This window comes from Tamandua tetradactyla, chromosome 6, assembly GCF_023851605.1.
Source record: "Tamandua tetradactyla isolate mTamTet1 chromosome 6, mTamTet1.pri, whole genome shotgun sequence".
Taxonomy (NCBI): domain Eukaryota; kingdom Metazoa; phylum Chordata; class Mammalia; order Pilosa; family Myrmecophagidae; genus Tamandua; species Tamandua tetradactyla.
In genome coordinates this window covers 79,676,943-79,686,879 of record NC_135332.1, presented here as the reverse complement: position 1 = coordinate 79,686,879, position 9,937 = coordinate 79,676,943, and the positions used below count along the sequence as shown (strand labels likewise).

The 9,937-nt window shown below is 31.5% G+C and overlaps 1 pseudogene; it reads right to left on the bottom strand.

The window, feature by feature from the left end:
* Positions 1-8,370: 8,370 nt before the first annotated feature.
* Positions 8,371-9,300, bottom strand: LOC143686155 (olfactory receptor 8J3-like; annotated as a pseudogene).
* Positions 9,301-9,937: the final 637 nt, after the last annotated feature.

The following is a 9,937-nucleotide window of genomic DNA, read 5'->3' as shown; positions in this document are numbered from 1 at the left end:
CCATCTAGTCTTGTAACTATAATCTTGCAGACTTGAGAACATAATAAAACTTCAGAGTATAATGTGTATTTACATATTTTCATGTAGCCTGTAGTCATTTTGTTGAAAAGCATAGTCTCTTGTATTTTTGTCATTTTGTCTGATTCAAGAAAAAAATTAAACCTGAATAAAAAGTCAGTGTTGATTAACAGACTTGATATTTGATCTTATTGAAAATGATCATTTCTTGAAATTTTAGTACTCTCCTTATGTACATGAAGCTTAAAGGTTTTTTTTAATTTTATCACTAGAGACAGCACTACATTATTCAGTTATTATTATTATTACTTAAGAAATACTGAAGTAATAATAATAATCACTTCATATTGCTAACAGAGTTCAGTGATTTTGCCACTCCTTCAATGGATAATTTGTATTTCCTCAACATTGCTTTTGTCACTTTCACTTGTCTAGTTGGAGTTTGCGAATTATTTTGCACTTCTGTTAATCATAATTTGAAAGCTCTGGAGTGTATGGAAGTGGTATATTTTGAACGTTATCTCCTCTTAGAAGTTTCCACTAGGATATTGTTGTTAATCTCACACTCCCTTCTGAGTTGTGACAGCAGGTTGCTATGGGATAACTTTGGGTTTGAGTCTATCTAGACAAAATAAATATGTAGAGTTCTTCATATTTCAGGGAAATAAAGGACAATAGATTTAGAATTCCTGGAAAGTCAAGTCTTACAATGAAATCAATATCATTTTAATAAATTAAGAAATAATACTTCAGACACACAGAACTGTTGAAATTTACTTTTTAAGTAGGAAATAAATCTTTAAAAATAAAATATTCTTTCTCAAAATTGTAAGCAAAATGATCATTTGCCCAAGAAACATGATCTATTTAGACCTCAAATTCTGGCAACTGATACAATTTCCTTTTAGATTATAGGGTTTATGACTGGCAGGGCGAGCCCTGCCAGTGCACCTTGAGTCCCAATGAGTGACTCTGTAGTCAATAACACTATCTCCCTTAAGAAGTGCACATGGATGTGTTTATGGTTTCAGGGAGATTCAATCATGGGCCAGGGGCAATGCTGATGAAAAACACTTTATTGGCAAATTGGAATTTCTTACTGTAGAGTTCCAAATAATAAGCATAGAGAGAATAATGAGGGAAACAGGAAACAACAAGAATAACAGCTGGTATCATCAGCAATAATAGATGCCATGAAGCAGTGGGTTGACAGATTGGAAGTACTGAAAGAAACATACTGTCAAGCAAAAATTCTGTATCCTGCAAAATTGTCCTTCAAAAAAAGAAAGTGATATAAAAACATTCACTGATAAATGAAGACTAAGATGAGTTGTTTCTAGCAGATCTGCCTTACAAGAAAGACTGAAGAAACTCTTTAGGATGCAAGGAAATTACATCAGAAAGTAATACAAATCCACATAGAGAAATATAAAACACATATAAATATTAACATGCAGGCATATATTAAAAACTGCATATATATCTATATCTAAATCAATAATCTATCTATATATCTTTCTCTTTACTTCCATTAACTGATTTACAATAAACAGCCCAACACATTAATTAAAAACTTAGTATTGGCCTATAACATATAAAAGTTTAATAAGTATGAAAACAGTAGCATGCCAATGGATCAATATTGGAGCAAAGTGTCTAATTTTATTGGAACATGATTAAAATTAACTGTTTTAATTTCAGAAGCATATTGTAATGCCCAGACCAATACTTATGCATATAACTCAATATTATAATTAAAATCCAACAAAACAGTTAAAATATTATATTAGGTCATATGTATTTTTGATTAAAGAAAGTATAAGAACATTAGTATAGGAACTTAAACATATGAGAGACATAGAAAATAAATAACAAAAATGAAACATATAAATACAACCACATTAATATTTATGCTAAATGTAAGTGAATTAAAAATTCCAGTCAAAACACGGACACTAAAAACTTGATATTCAAACTAGACCCAAATGCATGACATCTATGAAATAGACACTTCACGTTCAGAGTAAAAAATAAGTTTAAAGTTAAAAGATGGAAAATTGTATACCATACAAACAGTAACCATAAGAGAGCAGAAGTGATTTTACTTATAGGAGACAAAATACACTTTAATACAATGTGACTAGAGATAATGTAGTATATTTGATAATGATAAAGGAGTCAATTCATCAATATAATATTACAATTATAAATTCACAATACATGTGTAGTGAACAATGGAGCCTCAAAATACATAAACAAAAAAGGACAAAATTGAAGGCAGAAAAGGACAATTTAGGATTATTGGTTACAGATTCAATACCCCCTTTCAGTAACAGAACAACTAGAAATCAGGAAGGATATAGAGCATAAAGTTTGGAAAGGATGAAGTAATCTGTTTTTGCTCACAGACACTTGATGCTTCCTATAGATGTTTCTAAGGATTTTATAAAATTATGTAAAGCTAATAAGTATTTACCATGATTAAAGGAAAACACCAACATCCAAAATTTATGTGTATTGCTCCATATCAGCAGCTAATAATCATAAAATGAAATTAAGAAAGTAATTCTGTCCACAACAAAATGAAACAGCATAAAATACTAAAGAAATTGAACAAAAAAATATGAAACTTATACATTGAATATGACAAAACCTTGCCAGGAGAAATTAAAGATCTCTATAGTGAAAGATTTGTCATTAACAAGGATTAGGAGACTCAAAATTTGTAAGATGGCAATTTACCACAAATCTGTCTATAGTTTTACATGCAATCACTTTCTAAATCCCAGCCAGATATTTTTAGATGTTGTCAAACTGATTCTAAAATTCATGTAGAAAATTCAGCAGAACTGAATGGTCATAATTATTTTAAATGAAGAAGAAAGTGGGAGAGGTCATGCATTCTGATTGCAATACTTTCTATAAAATTGTGCTAGTTTGAATCTGTTTTGTACTCAGAAAAGACCATGTTCTTTTAATCCATTCTTGAGAGGGCAGATCTATTGTGGGTGGGGGCTATAAGTTAGGCTATTTCAATTGAGATGTGACCCAGCCCATTCATGGTGTGTCTTAATCTTTACTAGAGTCCCTTATGAGAGGATAAAAGGCAGGGAAGTTTGGAGAGAGAAAATTTTCCACAGAAGCTCTGGGAGAGAGACATTTTGAAATCAGAACCTAGGAGAAAAGGGCCAGCAGACATCACCATGTGCCTTCTATGTGACAGAGGAACCCCAGATGTTAGCAGTCATTAATCAGAGAAAGCATCTTTCTCTCGATGCCTTAATGTGTACATTTTCATGGCCTTAGATCTATAAATTTGTAAGCTAATACATCACCATTGAAAAAGCCAATGCATTTCAAGTATATCACATTCTGGTAGCTTTAGCAAACTGAAACAAAACCACAATAATTTAGACCATGTATCTTTGCCATGAATATAGCTATAAAAATAAGAAATAAAGCCATATATTTTTGACAATTGTTTTGGGACAAAGATGCCAAGGCAATTCAGTGTGGAATTTATGCCATCAATAAAAAACCTTTGATTTTCAAAACACAAAAGATCCCATATAGAAAATGAAAGAACAAGTCACAGAAAGGGATAAAATATTTACAAAGCACATGTCAGGAAAAGAGTATGTATTCAGAATATATAAAGAATAATTGCAACTCAGCAAAAAAATGACAATCCAATTACAAAATGGGGAAATGATTTGAATGGATATTTAAACAGAAAATATATATAAGTGAATAATAAGGGTCTACAATTATCCTCTCATTATCATTAGGCAATTTTAATCTTAGATATCAAGTGAAGAGAAATTAAGAAATGAGACACATATGCAAATGTTCATAGTATTAATATTCTTAATAGCCATAAACTAGAAGCAATCCAAAAGTCTATCAACTAATAAATAGATAAACAGCCATAAATCCACATAAGCAAATTGTATTCAGCAATAAAAACAGACTTTTAATGTGTATAATATAAAAATTGAACATCAAGAAAAGTATCATAAATTAACAATATATGTTTTTTATGTTATGGAGAACTCTCAATATATTGAGGGGGAATAAAATCTGTAGCCTATTTATTACCACACACATTCTACAAGTAGTTAAATATAGTTGAATTTGTGTAATGAAACTATGAAGTAAACATGATTTTATGTTTATGCCATTCTATGTAGTGGCTAAGAGTGTGGGCTTTTGAGAAAAACTCATGGTTTCATTCCAAGCTCTGCCATTTATCAATTGTAAAACTTGGGCAATTTATTTAATCTTCTAAAAATTTATTAACTTGCTGGAAGAACTGCTTTAAAATGAAAATACTATTTCAAATTGGGTTAAATGAACAAATAGATTGTTATGATTATTCAAATATTTAATGCCTACACTGTATTACTTAGCACATTGAAAGAATTATAGGGTTATTTCTAAAATTACATCATCTAGTAATTTAAATCATTTCCATTTTTTACTACTGATTTTAATTGTGTTTTGAAATAAATCAATTTACAAATCAGAAATGAATTTTTTGTCTCAAAAACTGTTGTCATAATAAATGAAAAAAATAGCTGTTTCTTAACTTTTCATAATGTCTTTCTGTTTTATGAATTCTGATGATATTTGACTTTAGTCTAAGAATTTTTTTCCACTTCAGCCCTCCATGAATCATAATCTTATTTCTCTTCTTTGTGTAAGGGATTTATTGTTGACTTCTATAGTAATAGGCAGATTTTGTGACTGTGCCAGTTTCTACTGGACATTAGAAGCTGCCAGCTTTCAGGAGAGGTCTTGTTTGATATGTCAGTTTCTGATTCTTTCTTTCCCTCTGTGATTAACATGCCCAAATAGCAAGCCAGAAATACCACACTGAATTCTTGAGTTGCACTGTTTGTCACTGTAATATGTTGCTCTTTCAGGAAGTTCTTCTGATTATCTATGAGCCTTATGTGATATTTAAGGTTGAATTCATAGAAAGTACAGCGTAAGGCATATTACATTGCATCTTGCTCATGCATTCCATCTCTAATTTCTAATTCATTTTTTTGTATGCTGGATAGTGGGGGTCACATTTCATTCTTTTTCCATGTGATTATTCTGTTATTGCAGCACCATTTGTTGAATTTTTGTTTGTTTGTTTCTTCTTTCTTTGTTTGCTTCTTTTGGGAATTGCATGGGCCAGGAATTGAACCCACGTCTCCTGCATGGTAGTTCAATCTCTTTTGATTTTCCATCTCACCCCACTCTTATTGGGACATATCAGCAACCCCACCTTTGACTGCACCCTTTCATACTGTTTTGCCTGAAGCAATATTTATTTAATTGTTTGTATGAGGAAATATTCATTTCATCTTCTAATCTCTCATTTCCTGTGAATATATCCATTTTCATGATAATAGGGGTGTCAATACATTTATGGATTTAGTGATTTTGCAGTATACAATCTTAATTCCTCTAGAATTTTATTTTCTACTGTTTTTTTAATGTGTCACTTTTTAAAAGGTGAGTAACAAATGAAAGAAGTAGACAAAACCAAATTTCCTTGCTTCAAAGCAGAAAGGAGGTATAAAATATACAGGATGGGAAATATTCACTCTTGACTCTTTGTAAGAGACTTCTGAAGATTAAGAGACTCAGAAATCTCCTCTTAAAGTTACAATCATGTCACTGTTCATTTGTACAACAGAAAACTTAAAAACACAAATATTTTAGTTTGTTAAAGCTGTCAGAATGCAACATAGAAGAAATGGAACATCTTTTAAAAGGGGAATTTATTAGGTTGCAAATTTATTGTTCTAAGGCCATGAAAATGTCCACATTAAGGCACAGAAAGAGGCTGCCTTAACTCCAAAGAAAAGGCTGATGCCATATGAAACAATTCTGTTAGCTGGGAAGGCAAGTGTCTTGAGTCTACAGGTGTCTTTGGCTTCTAGGCACCTCTGTCAGCTGGGAAGGCACATAGGGGTGTCTGCTAGCTTTCTCTCCAGGCTTCTTCAAAGGGGCATTTTCTTTATGCACTTTCAAAGGTCTCTGGCAGTGTGGGTTCTATAGTTCTGTTGGCTTTTTCCAAAATGGCTCTCTCTTAAAGGACTCCAGTAAGCAATACCAACTTGAGTGGGTGAAGACACATCTCCATGGAAACCATCTCATCAAAAGTTATCACCCACAATTGGGTGGGTCACATCTCCATTGAAACAGTGAAAAAGACCCCACCTGGAAATATTGAATGAGGATTAAAGGACATTACTTTTCTGGAGTACACGACAGTCTCAAACCAGCACCACAGAGACTTAATACAACTTTTTCATTAAACTCTAAGTGTTTTAACATTCTTTCTCTACTTCAGGGTACAAGTGAAGTCAAATTATTTCAGGAATATTTTTCACATATCAGGTACATGGCTGGTGTAGAGGCTTAAACACTTGCCAGTAAACTAATTTCAATGAATGATTATCATTATTCTCCTTCATTGGAAATGACCAGCATGGTTACATGTACACATAAAAGTTACTATATTAATTTATTATCACATTGGATTGAGCCATTAATGTTTACATTAAGAAGTAATTATTTTATTTAACTTGACTTGAAAATTCATCGAAAGAGCTGTCTTCAGTGCATAATAGTTAGGGCTGAATCTAACATATTTCATTAGTCTTATTTGACAACCTACAATTTAATGGTCTCCTAAGTATCACTTCTTAAATTTAAAAGTTACCATTTGAGAACCATCTTAATAGATGATAAAATCATTTGTTTGTTGGGGTGGATATTATTTTTATCACGTGGACATAGTTATTCCATGTTTCAATTGAAGATCAAACTAGGAAATGTCAACAAGGTCCAAAGTTGATTCTATGTACCAAATAGCATGCAAAAAAATGGTTACATGTTTTATAATATTCTTTGGAATTGAAATTATACATGTGCCATATGCATATTAAGATGGAACTATAATAAATAAATTGGAAAATGGTAGTGAATGTGGAGCCAAAATAAGATGCTGTATGTTAACTCAAAATCTCAATTGTTACTAAGATAGCTTTCTCCTACCTTTCCATTCTCAAGCCAAGGGAAAGAACACATTGACATAAAAACTGTACTAAATTTGTCAATCTTAATGCAAACTCAAAGACACTCAATTACAATTTTTGCTGCCTCTGAGTCTAATTTTTTCTTGAATAATATTATATTTTATGATATAAATATTATGACTAAATTTTTGGTGTCTATACCTGAAGAAGATACTCAACAATGGAACCTACTTAAAAGTAGAGTAAACATTTGTATAGAATGTTAATTTTATTGACCATATATTTCTTCAGGTCTAGTTCTCTGATTACTTCTCAAGAGTCATCACTAAAGTTCAATGTCAAAATTACCTTTGGAGCATATTAAATATAAGTTTCATTAATCATTATCTGGTTATTCTGTTTTTATGTCTGAGATGTTGCCTGGTCACCTGTAAATAATCAAAATTGTAAAATAAATTTTGACATACACTCATTGATCAAGAAGTATCAGAATAATTTTAATCAAAATACATTTTTTCCTTTTACCATATGAAGAACTATTCTGAATACAGTCAGCTAAATGTGTAAGAATACCACAATCCAACATATTTACTCCACATACAAAATAAGACTGATGCTTCAAGTAGGGAGAAATGAAAATTTTCAAAATCTAATGAATTTATTAATCAAGTAATACACACCATGAAAACATATTCACTTATGGTATGCCCTGTGTTTTTCATAAAAATGCATAAGTTGTATTAATTGGAATAAAGTAATTTCCATCATATTCTGGTTCTTAGAATTCAGAATTTAAATTCCTTTGGTTAAATTTTTCCATTTAAAAATATTGATAAGGCTAGGGAATTTTATTTTAAATATACTTCTCAGTCCAATTTGATTAACTTAGCTGTAAGCAGGATTTTAGCAATCTGTTATTAAACTACTTTGAAATGTCATTTACTATTCCCAACCATCCATAGGGAGAAGAAGACAAAGATAAGATTGGTTTACTTTTCTAATCCATGTTTTGTTACTCTATTCAAATTTACTTAATTTTTTAAAACTTATGTCTCCCTTGACTCCTAGAAATATTTATCACATACTGATTACTTTCTTACTCTTGGGCAAAGTTAGTGAATACCCTGTTTATTAACCACACAACTCTAAGAACTTCAGCTTATTTTTTAAATTCAATTTTTCCTAAATCCTAGTCTCTTTTAATTCCCAGGCTTGCTTTTAACTGTGTAAGTTGGGTCCTTTAATTTGACTTTCTGTGGCATAATGACAGGCTGCCTCAACAATCTCTTCATTCACTTACAGGATTCTAAAATTACATTGATTTAAAAGAAGAACATGGGTTTTTCAGGACTCTCTTAAGGCATCCTTATTTCACAGGCAGTAGACTAAGGGATTCAGCATCAGTATCTCCAAAGTGTAAAACACAGAAACCATTTTATCAGTGTCTAATGAATGGTTAGTTTGAGGTTGCAAGTACATGAATATGAGTGTCTCATAGAAAACTGTGACTGCCATCATACATGAAGCACAGGTGGAAAAGTCTTTTTTCCCTTCCTTCTGATAAATGTATCCTTAGAATGGGCAAGAAAATGGTGATATAGGATACTAAAACCATAGCTATGGAGAAAAACAAATTCATAGCTGAAAAATAAAGACTACTATTTCTGGGAAGTACGTATCAGAGCAGGACAAGGCTAGTAGAACAACACTATCACAGTAGAAATGATTGATTACATTGGAAGAACAATAAGACACAGAAAACACACATGATGAAACCACAATAGCTGTAGCAAAATTACTGAGGAATACCAGCAGAAGGCAGATCCACCGAGATATGACCATGATGTAGAGCAGGGGGTTACAAATGGCCACATAACAGTCATAGGTCATCACAACTAGCAGGAAAATCTCAGCCACAATGAAAAGCAAGAAACCACCGAGTTGGGCAGCACATTCATAGCAGGAAGTGGTTTCTTCTTTACCAAGAAATTAATTAAACATTTTTAGGGGCAATTATGGTAGAATTGCCAAGACAGATGATATCCAAATGTCAGAGGAAAAAATACATGGGGGTTTGAAATTGAGAGTTGATACTTGTAAGGGTGATGATACCCAGATTCCCTTTCAATCTCATCCCATAGATAACCAGGAATATCAGGAAGAGAGGAATCTGGAATTTTGGACATTCTGAGATCCCTATAAGAATAAACTCAGCAACTCATATGAAATTTTCAGGGGCCATGTAAGTACTTGGAAATTCATCTGTTTGGACTACTGTGACTGTGTTGTAATTTGCAACCATGGAAGCCATGGTTAATATCTTAAGTCTCTTGCAGTGAGTGAAAAATACTAGAGGAATCAAATATGGCTCCATATGATTTCTTAACCTGAGATTTCTTGCTATATCTCCATAATAGATAATTCTCCCCATAACCTGCTTCATTTTCTTTATTCATCTCACTATAAATTAAATTATTAATTCTATAATCCATGTGTTAACTTTTTTATTTTTTCATTTTATTTACACAGACAAGAATACAGGAAGATATATCTGCTACTTATTTTTCAGGTTACTGATTTTTCAGCTTTACAAAAATGACATCTCTGAAATCTTATTATTCCTGTACTTCTTTCCCACTATGATTTATTGTATACTATTTCCTTTTCCTCTCTGTTATAATTTTTTCTCTTCTTGCAGTTCCTTATATTCTTCCCACTGTGCTTTATTTTTAAACACCTTTTATTATAGAATTTCATATTGTTAATTTTTGAATTAATAAAATATATCTGGCTTTAATTTTGAATATATTAATTAAAATAATATTTTGATATTTTAATAATAATGAGCAACCTTATTTTACAGTGTTTCTAAGATAACT